Source organism: Pezoporus occidentalis, unplaced genomic scaffold (genome assembly GCF_034315485.1).
Source record: "Pezoporus occidentalis ecotype Australia unplaced genomic scaffold, CSIRO_AGI_Poc_V1 ctg64, whole genome shotgun sequence".
Taxonomy (NCBI): Eukaryota; Metazoa; Chordata; class Aves; order Psittaciformes; family Psittacidae; genus Pezoporus; species Pezoporus occidentalis.
In genome coordinates, this window is record NW_026915987.1 from 1,081,911 (window position 1) to 1,098,939 (window position 17,029).

The following is a 17,029-nucleotide window of genomic DNA, read 5'->3' on the forward strand; positions in this document are numbered from 1 at the left end:
GTGCATCAGCTTCTTGCCATACACGCCAGAGCACATCTGTACAGCTGGTGGGCACCGTGGCACAGCTGGAGCTGCTCACCAGGTCCATGATGCTCCACAGGGGAGAGCAGGGATGGGGCACACAGCAAATGGAGAGTGGGGAAGGAGAAGCATTTGTTCAGCTTGTAAGGGCTTGAGACTGTGGGGATGGGCTGGACAGCAGCTGCTGGCTGGCAGGGGTGAGAAAAGCCCTCCCTGGCTCAGCCCCATGGTGCTCACACCACTGCTGGGGTCCTGGCTTGCAGCCCTGCACACACATCATACTCGCTGGGCACTGCTGCAGTCTGCAGCTTAGTTGGACACCCCAACAGCAGACACCTTGAGTTTTCCTGGACAAACTCTCTGTTCTGCTTTGGAAAGTCCTGGTGCTTTCCCTGTTCTCTCCCTGGACATCACAGCCACTCATTGCTTCCCTCTTTCCTGGCCAGAAGCACAGTCTGACCCTGTGAATTGTGTTGCACAGCCGCTGCCCCCGTGTCACAACCATGCACATCCCTGGCTGCTTTGGGGAAATTTCACCCCAAAATGCTGGCATCTCTCTGGCTGGCATTTTATTAACAACTCCTCACTCTGAGTCACTCTCCCTCCCCCTTTTATTCTTTTAAAAAGGAATTCTCCAGAAGCAAGAATTTGGGAGGAGAAGAAGATTTGGAAAGAAAAAAGCAGAATCATTACAACTGAGAAACAGCCCTTGAAACTTATTAGCTCATGACTCATCTCTCTGAAAGGAGCCAATACCTTAATTTCATATTTCGCTGCTCAAATGGAGACCAAAGCACAAACTGAAATGAAACTTTACACTAATGGCTTCTTAATTACACCCATCTAAAAGCAATTACCTGAGGTTTAACAGATACAAAGTTAGGGCTGATGCGGTCACTAGAAGGGAATCGTGTGGCAAGGTTTGTCTGGGAAGAGATGGGCTGTGGAGAAGTGTAACAGCCCGATACCACAGCTGGGCTGCCTCTGCTTCCTCCTCATTGCTTGCCCTGGTGCCAAACAGCAGCTCGGCCGTATCCTCTTGCAGTGTTCCTATGAGCATGTGCATAGCATCAGCCCAGTATCCACAGAGAGGGATATTCCTCAGGAATCCAACTTGCTTCTATTGGAATAGAAATTCCTATCATAAAACTCCAGCGTGGAGGACTTGGCAAATGTGGTGCCAGCAGTACGTGGGAGACAGGATAAGGGAAGGGGGAAGCCCATGGGGAAACCAGACCTTCTGCATCCTAACTCCTGAACAATAACCCATCTTTCAGCCACTTTCACACCTGCACAAGGAGAATCATCCCTGCCAGTCTCATAGTGCACTTTAAGAGCCTCTTAATACTTATTGCAGGTTTTGAAATTAGCCACAAAAAATATCACCACAGGAGCCCAAGGTGGTGGCATTGCTGTTATTATCAGGACTACTATTACTACAATTACTACCATTACCGCAGGTAGATTTCAGCTATGCTTTGTTTGCAGTTTAATGGCTTGGCACTAACAAAGGGACTTCAGCAAGGTGGTGAAGTCTGGGACACAGTGGTACCTGTGTAGGTTTCCTGGACAATATCTGGGGGGAATTAGCTGCCAGGAATGGGATTGAGAATGGACTGTACATGGTGCTGAGAGCCATGTTAGTTGGGAAGCGATAGCTGTTGTGGAGGTGGATTTTGATAGCTGTTGTGGAGGTGGATTTTAAATCCCAGTTCTCTCTAGAGCTTTAGGCTGCAAGGAAACAGCTTCCTCCCTTTTTGGTTTATAGCCCATAAGCATCAAATGGATTGAGGTACCTTCTTTCCCCTGGAAAAAAAAGCCTGAGGAGGAGTCATTCCTTTCCCTCAGAGCATTGGAAAGGGAGTCCAGGAGGTGAATCCCACCTCAAAGGTGAGTATGGATTTTCTTTAGCAAGTGTTTAATACCAAAGCAGAAGGAACCGAGAGCTGCATCCCCTTTCCCACAGGTACTCCAGTCACCAGTCATGCAACCTATGGCATGACTCTTGTTATTGTTATACTGCTACTGAACGCAAGCCTCAGTAAGACCTGCCAAAATTAGTGCTATGGGACTCCCAGGCCAGCCAGGCTCACAAGCTGGACACCTCTTTCTTTTCCTGAAGGAGCAAGCAAAATCTTTTCCTCACTGTTATGCCATGGTAGGACCATAACCTAGGAGGCAAAGTAGAATTATTTAGCTTCCTGCAGGAAAAAGTAATAACTAAACCCCGTCTTCAGTGCATTGGGAAGATGCTGCAATTATTTGATTGAACTCCTGGATAAAAAGACACAGATGAAGCTGTTTTCTTCCTTGCTGATTTTGGTTAGGACATACAATGTATTTGAAGCAGGTCTGATGGCTTATGTCTCTCTAGCAACCTCAGAAGTGGTCTCTGCCCCCTTTACCAGCAGCAACAGAGCATGACACTGCTATGTCCCTAGCAGGAGCCAGCACTGCTGAGGCTGGGAAAACTCAGAACAGTGAATGTATGACTATCAGGAGAGAGGTTTTGAAGGTCATCATTTTTGTCTTGGACACACAGGGTAGGGCAGGATAGCATCTCTTAAGCTGTCTCTCACTCCCATCACTAGCCATGTGGAAGAATGACCTTCAAGATACCAACTAAAACACACATAACAAAGGCAGGGTTCAACTCACGTGCAGTAATGACAGCCACAGACCAACCCATCCAGCCTTGCAATGGTCCTACACCAGCTCATGGCCATGTGAGGAAGGAATAGCCACCACTCACTTCCATATGGTCCCCTTGGCATGAAGGGCTCCCCAAACATTCCCAGCCCTGTTGGACATGTAGAGACCCACCAACAGTTACCGGCATCAGGGTGCCTGCCAGACTCAAGCACCCGCATCATTTGAGGGTCCTTGCACTGTGTTGCACCAATGAATAAGCGAATACAATTATTTGCTAATTAGAGTAATCAGAAAGCATTCTGCAATGGCAGGCTTTTAATTGACTTCCCATTAACAGATAATGATCAGGTCTGCCTCCTGCCAGAATGACCCACCCCACACTTCTTTTTCCCCCTCCAGGGACAAGCAGTTGACCTGAAAGGGAGAAAGCACAGCTGTCCTGAGATCATTCATGGCCAACCTATCCTTCCACTTTGGTCAGGGATGCAACAAACTGAGACTAATAGAAGGGAAAGAGGTTTCTCAAACTCCCTGCAAGGATGGGGAGAGAATCTGTGCAGAGCAGGCTCTGATTTAGCGGAGTTGGATGAGCCTTGTAGCCCGTTCTCTACCCAGGGCAGCCCCTGAGGCAGGGCTGAGACAGGGGTACATGTAGCAGCAGATGCAGTTGCACAGCCCCATCCTTCTGCTGTCAGCTCCCCAGCGCTAGCCCAGGATCCTGCTTGCTTTCCTCCTCTCTAGTCTGTTTAGTAAAGAAGTTCAGAGAACATAAATTCAATTTCACAGCTTCTTTCAGGGTGCCAAACACCTGGTGTTTCTTTGCACTGGAACTAAAGCTAAACATTGCCATCACATTGCACAAAATGTAACTGGGCTGGAAGCTCTTGTTTTGGCAGGAAAGGGTTGAATTCTCTTTCTGAGCTGGTTTCTCTCCAGTTAGGTGTGATTTGCAAGCATCACAAAGACCATCAGATACCCTTCTGTTGGAAGCTTTCTCAAAACAACACACACTGCGATGCCTTCTCATCTAACTCACATCTGAGCTCTCATTTGGGTACTGAGCACTTGGGGGAAAGGCAGAAAATACTGTATCAGAACACAAACCTTGGTTAGGATTTTAAGTGCTTTTGTAATCTATCAAATCCATTTTTCCCAGCAGCAGTGAAAAGCCAACATTCGTTTTCTTCCTGATGCTCAATAACCTGTGCTCCCCACCAGGGGACACGAATTCCTCTTGTCCTTAAAGCACTGATAGTGCAGAAGGCAGCATGTTTGTTAGCTAACTAACAGCCAGATTGAGCTGGTAAGTGCTGAACTTGTTCACAGGTCAAGAGCAGCACTAGTTTCAGGCTCATTTCACTGCCAGCTTCACAAAACAGGTTGAAGTTTCATAACTGTTTCTTTACCTACTGCATAAGATGTGCTTGCAACCGCCTAATTTTGCTTGGTAAGGACAGACAGATGAAGAGACAGAAAACATGACTGGGAAAACTTGGTTTCCTTAGGAACCAACTGAAAAATAAATCAACTTTCTGCCAGGGATGCGATGCCATCCTCAGGAGTCCAGCAGCAGCTTTTCCTTTGCTGTGGGGAAGATGCATTGCCCTCACTCATACGGTTTAAACACAGTAATAATCTGAAGGAAAGGATTTACTAATACACAACAGCTGAGATGTTCTTGGATCAGATCATCTGTTCAAAACCATGTGCAGAGCCTGGTTTATACCAGTTAAGACCTGGCCTTTTATGTTTCTGGAAAAAGAGCAAGCCACAAACAAATGTCTTCTGGTGCATCGATTCACCTTCATTCCAGAGCATTAGCTGGTAAATGGGACTCAGTTCAGATGGCTGTAAAGGCAAATTTGAAACTTGAGCTAAAAGGCTTTGTGGGAAGATGTTGGTTATTGTGAATTCCTGAAGCAAGTGAGCTTGTCCTCTGTAACAGCCAGGAAGGAGAAGATACAGGGGGGCAGCCAGGTCACCAAACTGGTAGCAATGGGATCTCGACACCCTCAGATTGCATGATTAACCTACCTGTAAATACTGGTGCTATGCTGACCACAGGATATTACAGGAGCACAAAAAGACTTAATGTTCATAGAATCATAGAAGAGTTGGGGTTGGATAGGACCTTAAGATCATCCAGTTCCAACCCCCAAATGCTGGCAAAGAGCTTAGAGGTACCTCATGAAAACTGATTTATAGAAGTCTGTATGTTTCTACTGGGCTTACTGTTATGGTCTTCTTTTAGTGGAGGGCTCAGTTCCAACTCATCCAACACATCCAGAGGGACCTGAGGTGCACCTCAACAGTCTTGCACAGGCAAATGGTGTTGGGAAGCAAAAGAATGTGAAGGACTGTCAGGATTTATTTCTTAATTCCTTTTTCCAGGCAGGTGGATAGAGATAGAAACAAGACTGAGCCCGGTCTCTCCTTAATGCTGGTCAGCAATTAAAGTGACCAGGAAATGCAAAAAAGCCCCAGTAAAACAATAGAGAAAAAGGGAAGCAGCAACCAAACTGTGTTTCCCTGGCACGCTATTTTGTTGTCTAGACTGGTTATCGGATGTTGTTTTGTTGTTCTGTTTGCCTAGAGGCAATACCAAAGCTGGGATCCCCATGTACAGGCTGCTTTCTTTAATGAGAGACAATCCTTGCCCCCAGGGATGTGTAATCAGAATAGGCGGGATAAACAAATCGAACGAAGTCGAAGTCGCTGTCTTCATCCTGCATGCACCGATGGAAACAGGACCCCAAAGAGATTAAGTGACTTGCCCGAGGCCACCCAAAAAACCTGTGGCAATGCCAAGTTAAAACTTTCACTGAATCCTAACACACATTCACTGAATCCTAATACCCAGATTTGCTTCCAAGACTGATGTCTCCCTGTTTCTGGAAGGATCCAGGGAGATCCCAGTGAAGACACTGCTGCTGTTCTCCTACAGCTGCATTTCTTCCTGGAGAAATCCAGCCCATCAGCTTCCTCCTTCCTTATACAGAACCTACAGATGGCTTATTACCTCCCTGGAGTGGGCGACAGATCCTTCCCTGAAGGCAGTGGGAGGAGATGGTTGAAAGGGGTGTGGGGGAAGCGGAGTCGCCAGCCTTTCTGAAGCTGGCATGTAAATAGTGTTTTGCAAAAGAGCCACTTATCAAGGAAATTACAGAATCTCTTTGAAGATCCCCCTGGAGGATGCACTAAAAAGATGGCTTGTATGGAACTTAACGAGAGGTTTCCTGCAACACGCTTGGGCTTCATGTAGGCAGGAGCGCTTTGCCGAGAATTAAATCTGCGTTGGAAATGTTAATAAATGCAGACACATGTTCTTGTTTGTAGGACACACTGTGCCTCCTTTATTTATTTCCTTCATTTTATTCTTCTGGATGTAGCTACAGTGCCAACCCCTTTGCCTGACACATCCCTGGGGAACAAGATGCTGTCTCTCCTGTTGGCATCCCTTGGGCTGTTCTGCAGTCCTTTAAGCCTATTGTACTGCTGGTGAGTCTCTAGCCAGGAAGCACAAAGGTAACGGCAGGGGACTGGATGATTGAGTTTCTGGGCAAGCATCAGCTTTCATCGAAGACTGAAACACAGGACAAGGGGTACAGACTCCAGGCTAGCCGAGGCAAAACTTTGCTTCTAGTCTAGGCTGCAAGAAGATTCCCCTTGTCTACCCTGCTAACAGAGGGATGGAAGGGAACCAGGACTGGTTTCCAAGCAGAGATATCCACCTGGATTACATCTCCCATGGCTGAAGCCTCAGGTGCATCCCATATGGAGCAGATGATGAGGTGTTTCTGCTGTCTGGAATTAACAGAGGATGCTCTCCAGCACAGGAACAATTGAAAAACTGAAGCATATGTTCTTCCTCACTAAAAGAAAACCTAAACAGGGTCACCAGCTTTCCACAGCCCTAATATCTTTGCTGTGATTCAGACCAGCACCTTGGCCTATTTGTACCTTCAGATACACTGCCTGAAAGACCTGCACTAGAAGATGGCCTGTCTCTTGCACCTTTTCATAGGAGAGGAACACATCCCAGTAAGTTCACCCAAATATCTATTGGGTGATATAGTTTCCTATAGTTTCCTTTAGTTTCCTATAGTCTCCTTTTTTTTTGTATTCTGGAAACTCCAGTCAGAAAGAGTCCAGCCTGATTTCTAGAACATAACAGGTGCTAAAATCTCTGCAGGTCTCTGCTGAGGCATTCAGCTTCCTTGGAAAGCAGGCATTTCTATTTAAGATCCCAAATCAAGCATTCATAGGAATCCCTTTGTTCTGCAGGGAAGTGCAAGTCTAACTGATGCAAATGTGGATTTAAAAGATATAGCTTCTAGGAATCTATAAAAATGCTTTCATTTCTACACAGCAGTCTGCCTGGTATCTTTTGCCTCCTCACCACACAGCAGATGGAGTAAAAGGCTCACCTTGCTCCCTCCATTTATTACCTTTACACACAGAGTATTAATTTCATCAGCCTCTTCCCTATCAATCCCATATTAATTACTTTGCCTAGATGGTTAAAATCTCTTCCTTCCTCCCACCTAGAACAGTCACAGTGTTTTAGCATCCCCTTCCCCACCACCCAGCTTTTAAGGGTGCCTCTGTACAAACCCCTTCACATTCCTCCTGCAAGGGGTATAATTGCTCTCAAACTTCAATATGAAGAAGATTTCTTCTTCTCACCCTGTTTTTTTGCTTCTTTTTATAAAAGAATAAGAGATGAATTAACGAGACCCCTGTACCAGTCTGAGGGCAGGTCAGCCTGACTCACAGGCCCAGTAAAATCCAGGAAAGGCAGTGATTGAAACTCAGCCTTGGAACTAATCTTTTTTTCAGTTCATATTATTCTCCCTTCCTGTTATTTAATTTACAATATAATTTCATATTCCTGCTCTAGAGCTTCTCTCTTTATATGTACATATATTTTTTTATCCTGCCAGGTTGGATTTGTGTCCGATTTCATTTTGTTAAACAAGGAAGCAGGAGTCATTTTGTGTCCTTGGAGAGAGCAAGAGGATAAATCATTGCTGGAGATGTGTTGAGGCATCTTTCCAAACTCTGGATCATAAGAGGGGATGGAAGAAAGCGTTTTAATAAGGCATTTTGGCACCTGAGCCTGAATGAGGAATTGGCCTTAGAATGTTTGGTGTATTATATCTATTGAAGTATATTACACCACATTAACAAGTATTGATTTTATTGTTCCTTCAGGAGCTGGCAGGAATATTTACAGGTGCATGAAACTGCTGAGGAGGTCAGAGACCTTTATTACTTTATTAACTAGTTCTTTTCTAATGAGATTTGGGTTCACAACCAGTAATCCAAGTCAGCAGCAAAGTACAAATCAGAGCAGCAACAGTGACCATAAACTAGTGCCAAGCAGATAGTGCACAAAAGGTCCTGTGGCCATTCCCAAATGGCTTTTCATTGCTCTTCCCAGGTCTTTCACCATCTGAGTCAATTTTGCAAGGGAAAGAGCTGTGAAATGTGTTGGTGTGCTATGGATGCATAGCTATGAGTTACCCCACCTCTTGTTTTTCTCCCCTTCCTATTCAACAAAGTATCAGACAACAAGCCTCCGAGTAAATGAAAAAATTACTTTCATTATGTGCCATATTCTGTCTTTGCCTAAAGCTTTGTGATATCTGTTTACTGCTCAAAATTAAGTTCAATCTCCACCAAAAAGAAAGAAATTAAAACGAACTTATTTCCCTCCCCCATTAAAAACGACAGAGAGGAATCATGACTTGTTCAAAGCAACCCAGTGCTTTGACAGAACTGTTCCCAAGTTAGCCCTCGAGGTTCAGGTGAGAAGCTTCTCAGGAAGACTTACCAAGAGATCACAGCATCCATTAACTTGCCCTTCTTCTAGCAGCCCTAGGACTTCCTGGTGTGCCTTAAAAAGCTCTTCATTACCAAGAGATGATTCTTCTAACAGAGGTCAGTTGTGACATTGTGGTGTGTGAGCATCTCCAAGCACCAGTGATACAAACCAGGTACTTGTGGCTAAGAAGTCAAATTTCTTCGTTTTACTTTGATGAATGTAATAATCATGCCTACTTGGTGAAAGGTATTGATAGGTCTTTCTAAATACTCTTCTCACAGCCAGCAATACTGTTTCTTCCATTATTCAGAGGGCATCACTAAAACCATTTTAAACAAGACAGTTCCAGCTACCACCTGTCTTAGCAAAAAGAACCAAGATCACCTTTATGTAAGCATTGAAATATCTATTTTCATATCACTGAGGTCAATAGTACCTTTTCCAGTGTTCTTTGATGAGAGATCTCTGCATTACAAACTGGGTTGGAAGTTTTAAGTGTTTGAAGTTTTGGCCAGCTTTATTTTCTGGGCAAATTTAGTTACTACTTGCTAGTATACTTCCTAACTGTTATAATACATTCTTGAAATATCATGAAGAATGTGTTACCATGACTATCAAAGGACAAGCAAGTTATATCTGCAAGTTCTGATCCATATCTCAATAACAAGGTGGTCCCTTAGACAACTTTCTGCCTGGCCACAATAACACATGTCTGTGACCACACTGCTTCCAGCAATGTCTGTGCAAGATCAGCTTTCCCACCAGGTATTATTTGATAGACCCTGCCTCAGGTTCTTGCATTAAACTCAAAATGGGTGTTAGTGTCATGCCAAATGGCTTCCATCTCTATTCCACCATCTACACAATTGATTCATCTCAGCCCAAACCAGCATGACAGGTATATCCATCCATAGAAGGACATTTCCCAGGTAGGATGGGCTGCTAATTGAATGCACCAGATTGCAGCTGACACCCATAATGCTGATTTTCCCTTCTCCTTATAATCATAATGGGATCTCAGCAATAGAGATGGATTTGCTAATTTCTATCTCGTCACTTTCTCCTTTAATCACTGTCAGGCATAAATTAATTTCTGCTTAAGGAGCTTTCAGCTAGAGATTCTGTCATTGCATAGAGTACTTAAAGGTCTTAAATGAGGGTAATCCCAGGACATTTCCTTTCCAATCTGAGATCTCAGAGCATGTAAATATGACTCATCCAAACAACGTCATAGGCCTTTTACTTGGGTAGGAGAGAGAAGGAAGAAAGTTGAATTTTTAGTGTGGGACGTTCAAAAGCAAGATGGAAGCTGCTGACAAGCTGCTTTTTAAATGCCTTCTCAAGCCTGCATTTGCATTACAGTATTGTCCATTGAAAACAGGGAGAACAGACTGTCCAGAGGGCAGTTCAGCCCTTGCAAGACCTAAAATGCCACCAAGAGGACCCTATTTTTCTTAATTTCTGCTGAGGCTGACTCTGCTACTCAAATTGTGTGGTTTAAAGGTATTTAAGTGTGGGCAGGGTGCATTTGAAATCCAGCATGCTGCACTGAAGATACAGGCTGGGGAAAAGCAGTAGGTTCTCAAACTAAACCAGAAGGAGTAAAGTCATTAAGACAAGACATCATTTTTTCCTATAAAAATGCTAGTGAATAAATTATCATTCCTTTTCATTAAAAATTCAGTGGAGATGAAACTGTGTGTGGTGATAATGAGCAAATGTTTGTATTTGCAGGGAAGTGTAACTGCATAGATGGGAAGTTATGGATTTATCCACAGCTTCAATACATTTAGCGCAGCTCCTCGCATGGATGGCTGTCCAGCTGGCTGCACAACTAGCAAGCGAAGAGTTGTCACATCCTGAAAATGGGAACAACTCACCAACAATTAGCTCCTGAGGAAATTTCAGCTATTTTTTTAGTGTTCTATGGGCTTATTCTTTAAAGAGAGGCAAATCTGAAAGACAGCATCTATGTCATTTTCTCTTACTCCTGAGTTTTCAAATAGATCTAGGGAGGGGAGGAATCCCACAAACCTTTCCTCAGCATTCCAGTTTGTCTGAAAGTCACTTTTCTTCAACAAAAACACTGACATTAAAAACTGCTTTCCAGTTTTCTAGATTATCCTTCCCTCTCCTCCCCTCTCAGTTCTCACCATAGATATGTTATTTGTTCACTTACAGCATCACCACCACTTACTAAAAGGAGGTTGTGGGCATGCAGAAACACCCAAGATATGTCCCCCCCCCCCCCCCACACCACTAGGTTGCTACTCCATGTGTCTGTGCTACAGAAGACCTGTTTCTTCCCACCCAGCCATCGTGGGTTTGCTACTCTCTGGACTGCTAGTCCTTCCCTTTCACTAGGCCCTTTCCCTATCCTTTCCTTTTCCATTAGGATCTCTATCTAAGGAGTCTCTCATGGCCCAGACTGCTTGTGCCTTGCAGGATACGAGGCCACGAGCTCAACCTCCCAAGCCATGGCTCATGTCAATGCCCTCCCCTTTCCCCACCAGCATCGTCTTTAAGTGCTTTTAAACGATGCAGTTCCCAGGCTCCCAAGCAGCCAGTTGGCACTTCTTCAAATGAGCCACTGAATGGCAAATGCAGAGATACACTGGGATAAAATGAGCTCCTCTTATTGATTTTCCAAACCAATATGGCACTGACGCTACCTCTTTGTGCCATTTCCCTCCTCTGCCAGGAGGCATTCACACCTCTTTCATCATTTTAATTAGACATTACACCTGACACAAATGCCGAGTTGATTAACCTTAAAGGAGCTGAATAGGTTCTCTGATCGTTAACACGGGGCCCCTGACATGCTATAACTCATGCTAACATGTGCTGTTGCACAAACTCACAGCTTCTTCAGCTCACTCTCCAAAGCCACAATGCAATGTAATAACACCTACAGAGAGCTTTTTATGAGACTGTCTCACATAATAATGCTATAAAAGCCAGATTTAAAAGATGGATTGCCATGGACTCCACAGACTTCACTTTTTAATGTTTACATAAATGCACCTTTTCTATGGTGTTTGAGATAATGGGCCTTCCCAAGTCATGAAAGTCAAGGCAACCATCAGCTTGCCCATCCTCCAGAAGTGGCAGGAAGCAGAGTGCTCTGGTGGGATTCTTCTGTCACTTCCCCAGCTCCACCTTTGCTGGGACGGGGCACAAAGCAGCTTGAAAAGACCCATTTGCTACAAGCATAGCCCTCCTGTGAATTCCTCATTCATAGGAAAAGTCTCTGGTGTGACAAGAATCCAGCCAGCCTTAATGTGCTATTGTTATACTACACTGAAGACAAAAGGAGCAGCATGGAGTTGTGATATGTTTAAGAGTGTTGCCAGAGGAACTGTCTTCCTCCTCAGACTGACTCCCTGGCTTTGTGCAGCTTACAGGCTTTAATTTGCCCATGACTAGGGTAAGCCTAAATCAGCCACTGGCTGACGTAGCCCATGTATAATAATCACTGCAACCTAGACAAGAGAAACCACTGTTTTCACAAACATCATTGCATGCCCAAGAGCCTCAGAGAAGGAAAGTAGCCCAAGCTGCACCAGTTGCAGGCTTCCTCTGGTGGCATACGAAGGCTCTTGGCTATGGGTGTGACAGCCAGGATTTCCCTGCCCTCATGTCAGATCAGATTCCACTTTTGGAAACAGTAAGAGCTGATCCTTCTTCATTAGCAACAGAAGGAGAAGGGATAGGAGATGGTGAAAGTTTTTACCCATTTGCTCTGGAGGGGGAGAATAAGCTGCACAGGAGAAAAGAAAAAGTGATGTGGTATGGCTTAATTGATCTGGGATGAGGAGATACTCCTCGTTCAGCAGCCAGAACCCCACTGAGATTGAGGAATTGCTGGAGATGTATGAATTCTGACGAGATCCCCTGTTAGTTAATCGGCAGCACCGATTTTGCTGTGCATTCCTCTTTCACTTGTTTAGCTTTTTCCCTGCATTAAAACCTGTCAAGCCAGCAAACAAGACAGTGTTTTTTGATTAGGCTGCTCAACTGACAATAAACAAGGGCTTGAAGAATTCTCACCTTCAGTAAAGCAGAAAGGAGGTGTGTGATCCTATTGTGATACAGCTAAGGTACATCATTAGGAAAGGAACTTTTTGGGCTGCCTTGACATCACCTTCAGTCCAGAGTTCCTCATCATCCATACAGTTCACACAGGCTCAGTTAGGAAGGGCTCTGGAGCTTCACAGAGGAGCCAGCCGTCTCCACTGTGAATATCAAGTGTGCAAGCTGTGGATCTTATACTTAAACCCAGCTCTAACTTCACATCCTGCACACATACAGAGGGAGAAATCCCAAGGCAGCAAGGAATTTGTTATTCTTTTGTGATTTGTCTACCTGCATTTTGGAAATAGAAGGGCTTTGTTCATGCCTTTCAAAAAGCTGCTGACAATCCAAACTGAGACATTAGTAGGCAAGAGAGGGCTGCATAAGGATGAGACTGAGCTGATGCATTGTCAGACTCTTCTTATTGTTCCTCCATATGCTCTCCCTGGCATCTGAACCATCTTGCCTGTCTTGTTGGATCCTTCTGTACAGGGTTCCACCTGCTAAGCAGTGGGGAGATGGACAGAAGATTGCACTTTCTGGCTACTTCCATGTCTCCGGCTTCAACATCTGTCCAGTTCTACCTCCTAGGCAAGGAAGCAACAAATTACACATTTCAACTTGCAAAAGCCTGTTGCCACCTTGCATGACAGCCCAGCAGAATGGAGGAGAGGGTACCACAGCTGGCTGCTGTGCAGCATCCTCTTGCATTCCTTCTCAGCACCAGGAAGGCAGATGTCTTGACAAATTGAATGAGCACAAGTGGAAAACAGTGAACACAAACACATCTGTGGTGGTGTCAGACATAAGAAGATGTTGGTGCTGCAAGATGACTATGTTGCCCAACCCTCTTCCCTCTAATGGAGCTACGTTCTCCAGGCATCAGTAGAGAAGGAGAGAGAAAAACTGCCATGCAGCCTGTGAACAGCTCAGGCTGGTAGATACCAGAAGGGCTCAGTTATACCTAATAAGCACTGTTAAGCACTGCACTACCCACCTTACCACCAAGTTACAGCCCCTCCAAGTAAAGGGGGAAGTTGAGGGATGGACAAAATGCTGTTATTCGAGGCAGAAAGACCTGTGGAGGGACTGGAGGGGTTGAGGAATAACCAGTCACAGAATTTGCCTGCATCCACCTGAGCCTTGTGTTGGTTTGCATGAGCGTGCAACACAGGACGATAGCCAAACTGACTGGGAATCTCTTGTCCTGAAGGGCCCCAATTATGCCTTTTCTAGGGAGAAGGATAAGTGATCACCCAATATACGCTTGTGGCCACACATACTCGTGTGGTATTCTCCTTCATGGAGAAAGCTCAATCTTCCTGTTCTCTCCTCCACACAGCCTGCAGCAGCAAGCCTCCTCCTTTCCCCTATTTGCATAAGTGATGATGCAGCCGTCCTAATTATCAAGGGAATCCACTGCTCCCCCCTTCCAGCACCTCCCCCCTAGCTGCTGCTCTTTCCCTGCTACGGGTTTTGCTGGCAGATGGAACCGGAGCCTCCTCAGCCCACTGGCTCTTCCTTGAAGAAGAAGAAAGTGACAGCCCTGCAGGCAGCCGAAAGCGGCTGAACCACAGCAGCATGATTAATCTGTCAGTCTGGAGCATCCCAAAGGCCAGCATCAAGGGTGTGCTCACACAGCCAGCTTTACTGGGGGGAAAAAGGGGGCACAGGATGGACCAGAGGGGTTGCACTATTGCCCTCACACGGACCAAGTACTCTCCCCTCACACTGCTGAGCTGTGCAAGCCGCATCTAAAGTCCCCCTTTTTGTACTGCAGTCTAAGTTCAGGGAAAGTTAGATCTGAAGCATCCAGTTGGGGAGTAACCAGACAGCAAGGATATTAGCAAGCTCATACATATGGAAGGATGACCTTACCAGCTCCGCTCAGTGCTCATTCTGCAAATCAGATATGATTTGCAATCAGCCATGGCCATACTTCCCCCTCAAGTCCTGTCCTTACAGCACTGCTTGCATATGTTTTCACCCATGGTTTTTGGTTTTTCTGTCCTACTTCCATACCTATAACCCATTACCTCAGAAAATTAGCAGTTACCCACAATGCCCTCTCTGCCACATATCTGTTGCTTTGTTTGTGTCAGGATTGGGTGCTTTACACAGAGGAAGATGTATTTTGTCATGTTATTTGTCTGCCTGTAACAAGATTGCTGGCAAAGTCCAGACAACAATAACTGCAGCCACAGGAAGGCCCATTTAGCATGGTCTGGTCTGTATGCAACTTGCTTTTATGTACTTGTTTTAATGTACAGCATCAGATGGTCTACCCATGTGATCATCCTTTTCTGTATGCCTGGAGATGCTCCAAAGAGCTGATGAATCAGTTGGGATTATAGACAAGAGTGAGTTTAGTTATAGACCCTGGGGAGAAATGAGGCCTGTGTGGAAGGAAGTAGGACAGGGGAGATGAAAATAGTCTATCAGGAAAGCAAGCCAAAAATTTGCCGGAATACCAAGCAAAATGCAAGCCAGCCTTCTTCCTTACTCCAACCCATGGGCTCCAGCATCCCACAAGCCATCAGCTGAGCTGTCAGTACACAGTCAGCAATTCTAGGACATGCATTTCAAGACTCGGAGCTGCAAAGCACGAAAGTCAGATTTGGGAGTGTGGAATAGAACAGCAAAGGATGGAATCAGCATCCGTTTCAGATAGTACAAGGAAAGGCTAAGCACCTTCTCCTCTGTCCTGGCCAAGACTCTTTCCTACATTGGTTCTGCTCTGAAAGGACACCAGAGGAAGTCAACCACCCCTTCTCACAGCAACCTTCCACATATGGACTTTCCTGGGTATAGACCCGTGGCTGAACCAACCCTATTAAAGCTTTAAGGCTGTAGAGAGCTTGCACCACTTTCCTTATTGAGAGACCTGGCTCTGGGATCTGTGCTCAAAGATCACCCTCTGCTCTACCTTCCTGTTGGATCTGTTCTGTCATTTTCTACTTGCTCACTTCCTTCTCCCAGCCAGTATCTCGGTTGGATCTGACATGCCCCATCTGCAAATATCCCCATCCAGCCTTTCCAGAGCGGACACAAACATTCACAGCTCCAGCCAGGGAAGAGGTAAATTCCCCCCTGCAGATAGATTCTACAAGAGCCTTTCACCAGGCCCTTGTGCCACAAACAATAGCCAGATGGCCTCACCACACGGGGTCCTACCACATTTTGTAAGTGGCAAACGTGCCAACTCTCTCTTCCTTGCTTGCTTTGAAATGCTCACTCTCCCCACAGCACATACACACGCTCTCAGTTGTCCTGCTTTCCACATTCCAGGTTGGCAATTAGAATCTGCAACCTCTGAGCTTCTCCACAAACTGATGAGCTGCTAAAAATACAGCCCCTGCAGGCTCCCATTCAACTTCTATTTCTGTATTTTTTATTATTTATTTCTTTTTACTTTTGACTTCTTTTTTTTTTTAACCAATTTGAGATGAACAAAGCACTTCAACAAAAGGGAAGAGAAAAAGCTGTGATTGCGAAGATGGATTGCTGCCATTTACTTTGTTCATTTTAATTATACAAAGTCATCACTTAGCAGGGAGCCTCAGGATAGGAAAAGAGAGCACAAAGAAGTTGCCATATCCTACCTCTTTACATCACCATGCTCCATTTGAAAGCTTCCTCTGACATCCTGGGCAACAAGACCTGAACTAGTACTTCCATACTTTTAAATCCTTTCACGTTTTAGAGGTTACCCACCTGCTGTGTGTCTTCAATCTCAAAGGTCCTTAAGGGTCCCAGTCCTCCTTGTAAAACCATACTGAACCAACAGGAACAAGCAGGCTCTTCACTCCTCCCAAAGCTGCACCACCCTCACTCCCCCATCACCCTGCAAGGTGTTTATGAACTTCTCCTAACCAATCCTCTCTTGTCACCTTCTACATTGGCTCCAGCTGGGAGCTGAGCTTGAAAACAACTAAGAAGCTTTAGGACAATTAAGAAGTTCAAGGCAGAAAAGTGCAAGCTAGTGCCTGGGTAAGGCCAGGAAGCAGGACAGCCTCCCTTTTGTCTTCACTAGCAACAAAATCCATCACCTGGGACAAATAATATTCCCTTTACTGAATCCTTGTTGGCAGACTAATAAAGAGTTAATCCCCCTGAAGTTCTATGTGTTATTCAGACTGGGATCTACCCCTGCCTGTGGCAGGGGGTCGGAACTAGATGATCTTTAAAGGTCCCTTCCAACCCAAACCAGTCTATGATCTGTCACTTGGCTAATGCAAGGTGTTTTGGAGGAAGCTATCAAACTGAAGCATTGAAATCCACAAGCTGGAGGGTCTAAGGAGGCTGCTGCATGTTTCCTCAGCCAGCATAGACAGAAGTGATGTGTTCACCTCTCAATCACTGCAGATTTCAGCTTGATAGACACCAGTTTTGGTGTAACCCAGTACTCCTGCAGAGGCTGAGGGCAGCTGTTGCCCTCCCTGTCCTGCAACAAGG

At 45.3% G+C, this 17,029-nt stretch overlaps 1 long non-coding RNA gene across 1 annotated transcript in view; it reads right to left on the reverse strand.

The window, feature by feature from the left end:
- The window catches only part of LOC134174926 (uncharacterized), a 36,564-nt gene extending 20,164 nt beyond the window's left edge, over positions 1-16,400 (reverse strand). The window contains exon 1 of the long non-coding RNA XR_009968839.1: positions 16,289-16,400. This is a non-coding gene — a long non-coding RNA (uncharacterized LOC134174926). The remainder of the gene's footprint in view (positions 1-16,288) is intronic.
- Between the last annotated feature and the right edge of the window lie 629 nt (positions 16,401-17,029).